Genomic DNA, 5,384 nt, shown 5'->3' with positions numbered 1-5,384 from the left:
TTTTTTTTGTTTTTTTTTTGTTTAGAACAACAGACAACAGTCATGGACTACACAATTTTCTATCACAAAAGTAATGTACGTTCTTCTAGGGAGTAGAGGTTGCATCTTCAGGAATTATCACAAAAGTATGCATTAGATGTGTTTCTGTTTTACTAAGATTGTAGTAGTAGCTTTCCTTTTTCCTATGGGTGTGGGAAGGGTGAAGTCCTGAAAGTCAGCTACACTGGTGGACTGCCAAACTCCATGATTAATTATCGACTTATCGTTGTATTCTGTGATGACTGGAGGGAGTACCACACTTGAAAATTTTGTTGGCAACGACTCAAACAGTTAACAATTGTAATCTGCTTTAATATAAAATCTTACAAAAACTATGATACCTCATCTTATGCTCTAATGAGTCTGCATACGCAATCCTTATTATCCTACAGAGAGAGAGAGAGAGAGAGAGAGAGAGAGAGAGAGAGAGAGAGAGAGAGGGTGGGGTAAACAAGAATCATATTTGATGATCTCTGGAAAATGAGGACTGATTTCTTTCATGGCATTGTTTAGGCTGCAGCCTGCAGGTGTGCTGGCTCAAGTTAAAAAAGCCAACAAGAATCAACGGGGGATCCAGGTAATTGCAGCATGCTACAATGTTATTAGTCTTAGTTCTGCTGGACAACTACGCTTACCTGATCTTTGCATATATGATACATGTGCAGTGGACCCCTCAAGAAGAGGAAACATTCAAAGCCATGGTGGAACAGGCGTACAAGGAGAAGAAGGTTCTCCATATTATTCTACGACCATGCTTTATGATGACGGCGTCATTCGTCCCGCAGATACAAGAAAAAATATTGGTCTATGCGTATTTGTTCCACATTATGTGTTTTTATTTTTGTAAGCCTATTAGCTCAGTCGGCCGAGCACCGTGCAACTTGCGCGGAGATGTAGGTTCGAATCCTACATAGGCTATTGGTTTTATTATGAAAAATAAATCTGCATTTTGGGGTAACTTTATATTGTTAGCCATAGTATATCGAACCAAAATAAAAGTTAAAGTTAGCTTTTTTGCGTTAAATGTTAGCGTTTATGTAATAAAAGTTAGGTAAATTGATATAAGATTTTTCTTAACTTTTACTACACCAGAGCTAACTTTTACATTGATATTCTTAACCTTTACGGAGTATATTGATATTCCTAATTTTTCAATCAAGTGAAACACTAGAAGTTAAAGTTAACATTTTTCACAAAATAATAGTTAAAGTTAGTCTTTTTGCGTTAAAAGTTATGGTTTATGTAATAAAAGTTAGGTAATTAATATAAGATTTTTCTTAACTTTTATTACACCAGACCTAACTTTTACATTGATATTCTTAACTTTTACGAAGTATATTGATATTCTTAATTTTTCACTTAAATGAAACCCTAGAAGTTAAAGTTAGCATTTTTGACAAAATAAAAGTTAAAGTTAGTTTGTGACGACGGAACATTGTCTTAAATTTAATTTACATAACTTTAACCTACATAACCACAACTTTAACACATAAAATTACAAGGTGTGAATTAAAACAGATTACATGACTCACATTAGCTTAAAGAAAGGGAGAAATATAAAAGTCATACTTTAACAGTTAAGGTTAAGTTATTAAAAGTAAAATTAGGTTTGAGATGACAGAAAACTGTCTTAACTTTTAGAACAATTTTCATAACTTTAACCTACATAATTACAACTTAAACACAAAAAACTACAATGTGTGGAATAAAACAGATTGCATGACTCACATCAGCTGAAGAAAGGAAGAAATATAAAGTTAGGCTTTTAGCAGTTAAAGTTAAGTTATTAAAAGTAAAAGTTAGGTTTGAGATGACGGAAGACTACTTAACTTTTAGAACAATTTCCACGACTTTAAACTATAAAACTACAACTTTAACACAAAAAAGTACGATGGGTGAAATAAAAAGAATGCATGACTCGCATTAGCTACAGAAAGGTAGAAATATAAAAGTTAGACTTTTAGCAGTTAAAGTTAAGTTATTAAAAGTAAAAATCAGGTTTTAGATGACGGAAGGCTACTTAACTTTTAGAACAATTTCCATAACTTTAAACTATAAAACTACAACTTTAACACAAAAAAGTACAATGGGTGAAATAAAAAGAATGCATGACTCGCATTAGCTACAGAATGGTAGAAATATAAAAGTCAGACTTTTAGCAGTTAAAGTTAAGTTATTAAAAGTAAAAGTTAGGTTTGAGATGACGGAAGACTACTTAACTTTTAAAACAATTTCCATAACTTTAACCTACATAATTACAACTTAAACACAAAAAACTACAATGTGTGGAATAAAACAGATTGCATGACTCACATCAGCTGAAGAAAGGTAGAAATATAAAGTTAGGCTTTTAGCAGTTAAAGTTAAGTTATTAAAAGTAAAAGTTAGGTTTGAGATGAGGGAATACTACTTAAGTTTTAGAACAATTTTCACTACTTTAAACTATAAAACTACAACTTTAACACAAAAAAGTACGATGGGTGAAATAAAAAGAATGCATGACTCGCATTAGCTACAGAAAGGTAGAAATATAAAAGTCAAACTTTTAGCAGTTAAAGTTAAGTTATTAAAAGTGAAAATTAGGTTTGAGATGACGGAAGGCTATTTAACTTTTAGAACAATTTCCATAACTTTAACCTACATAATTATAACTTAAACACAAAAAACTACAATGTGTGGAATAAAACAGATTGCATGACTCACATCAGCTGAAGAAAGGTAGAAATATAAAGTTAGGCTTTTAGCAGTTAAAGTTAAGTTATTAAAAGTAAAAGTTAGGTTTGAGATGACGGAAGACTATTTAACTTTTAGAACAATTTCCATAACTTTAAACTATAAAACTACAACTTTAACACAAAAAAGTACAATGGGTGAAATAAAAAGAATGCATGACTCGCATTAGCTACAGAAAGGTAGAAATATAAAAGTCAGACTTTTAGCAGTTAAAGTTAAGTTATTAAAAGTAAAAGTTAGGTTTGAGATGACGGAAGACTACTTAACTTTTAGAACAGTTTCCATAACTTTAACCTACGGAATTACAACTTTAACACAAAAAAAATTAGAAAACTATAATGTTAAAAGAGTGATTACATCATATGTAATTACATTATATCACTTTCATATACTACATGTCTTAGAGATAAAAAGAGTTTTTTGCATTAAAGTTAGGTTTTTTGCATTAAAAGTTAGCGTTCGTGTAGTAAAAATTAAGTAAACTGATATAAATTTTTTACTACACCATGGATAACTATACCTCAGACGTTAAAGTTAGTCTTATTGAGTGAAAAAATTATAGTTAGGTTTTTTGCATTAAAAGTTAGCGTTCGTGTTGTAAAAGTTAGGTAAACTGATATAAATTTTTTCTTAACTTTTACTACACCATGGATAACTTTTATAATGATATTTTTAACTTTAAGTGAAATCTCGGAAGTTAAAGTTAGTCTTATTGAGTGAAAAAATTAAAGTTAGCCTGTTTGCATTAAAAGTTAAGCTTCATGTAGTAAAAGTTAGGTAAATTGATATAATCTTCTTTCTTAACTTTTACTACACCTAGGCTAACTTTTATGTTGATATTCCTAACTTTTCACTTATGTAAAACCTCATAACCTAGTTCGCAACTTGCAAGCACCTAGGCTATGCGGGATTTGAACCCACACCATGTACATAATTTTGCACATTGCTCTACCATTTGAGCTAATAGCCTTTTGTAGTATGACCGGAAGTAACAATAGAATCAGACGAGGAATATGGTGGATCTTCTTCCTCAATAGGAGTAATGGGGGACTGAAGGCAATATTTGGTCATCCTGCCCACCACAAACTATATTTGCCTATCTGGTGCAGCAGCAGGGCTGCAATATTCATAGTTGACATTTTATTGACATCATCGAAAATGATAGGAGTACTTAAAAAACTATCAAGAGTAACTAACCCCACACTACAAGTAATAGCAACATTATTAGTTTGGCACACTATTGGCTGGACAGACCCTAAGAAATGGAGGGGAGATGCAAAGGGAATCCACACCAATCCACAAACCAATCAATATCACCATCATCAATCAAACAAAAGTTATGATCAATAGCACCAACATAAATCAAGGGCACCTGAACCAATTCACAAACCAGTATACAATCAAACCATCATCAATTGGAACGCCTTTCATAACCCTTAACATATCATATGCAACCTAAGCAACAATGATTGTTGAACAATCCACAAGCTGGTATATAAACTCGACAACCCCTTAACAGATGATTATGCTTTTACAATATGTATCCTTTTGCTCAACAACCAAAAAATACACACGCATTTTCCAGGTTGAAAGTCAAACACCCTATAACAAAATCGCAACAACACAAACACAGAAAAACAAAATCTCAACATAATTAGTAGAATAAATCCTAAAAATCGCAACCATCAATGATACCTATTAAAAAACCTAAATCAAAACAAAACATTGAAAATTATAGACAATGAAGAACAAACAATAAAACGTACTAGAAAACCTAAATCAAAGCTAAAAGATGACCTTAATATCAAAAAACCAAAAGACAAAAAAAATTGAAGAAAACAAACCTTGAAGAACAATGGAGGAGAATGCATCAAAATCGTAAAAGAAATCGGAGCTGAGAGATTCGTAGATCGCGGCAGAAGAGATTAGCAGCAGAATGTGGAAGAAATGGCAAGAGAAATCGCAGAAAGAAAAATTGCTGGTAAAGAAGAAAGGGAAGAGAGAGAAGAACGCGTTAGAGGAGAGAGAAAGAGCAAATGAGAGTTGATTCACAGTATACCTTGAGTTCACACGTGTGAGTTAAGTGGGCTTGTCTAAAATAGGTTTGGTGTACAGTAAATTATTGTACACCTTTTGTCAACAAGATTTTGTGATATTTTTTTGTCAAATTGATTAGGTACACTGGAACGTTTATTCAACACATATGGACCCAACGTACTTTCCAAAGCCTGCGAAATTTGATCCTTCGAGATTTGAAGAAATATTACCGCCCCGAGTATTTGTACCCTTTGGAGGAGGGTCTCACATGTGTTGCGGGAAGGAGTTTGCTCGGTTTGAGACCCTCGTTTATCTGCATAATGTAGTTACTCGATTCAAACTTACAAAAGCTAACACAGCTGAAAAGATCATATATACTCCAGATCCCGTTTCAGTTGACGGTCTTCGGATTCTTCTCCATCCACATGAGAAATAATAATATCAATTAACTAATGAGTACCATCTTTAGAGGTGGTATTGAGTGGTTATGAAAATTAATAATGAAGAATTCAAATTTCCTTTTAAAATTTACACACAAAAATACAACAATATGTTCGATTGCCTTTGTAATAAAC

The 5,384-nt window shown here is 32.4% G+C and overlaps 1 long non-coding RNA gene across 1 annotated transcript; it reads right to left on the bottom strand.

Annotated features, from left to right (window-relative positions):
- Positions 1 to 1,997: 1,997 nt before the first annotated feature.
- LOC130464292 (uncharacterized) lies at positions 1,998 to 5,103 on the bottom strand. Its single transcript, XR_008924665.1, has 2 exons — positions 4,617 to 5,103; positions 1,998 to 3,889 (listed from the first exon to the last, which is right to left on the bottom strand). It is a non-coding gene; the product is annotated as an uncharacterized lncRNA (long non-coding RNA).
- Between the last annotated feature and the right edge of the window lie 281 nt (positions 5,104 to 5,384).

Source organism: Spinacia oleracea, chromosome 6 (genome assembly GCF_020520425.1).
Source record: "Spinacia oleracea cultivar Varoflay chromosome 6, BTI_SOV_V1, whole genome shotgun sequence".
NCBI classification, from domain to species: Eukaryota; Viridiplantae; Streptophyta; class Magnoliopsida; order Caryophyllales; family Amaranthaceae; genus Spinacia; species Spinacia oleracea.
This window is presented reverse-complemented; position numbering and strand designations above follow the sequence as displayed.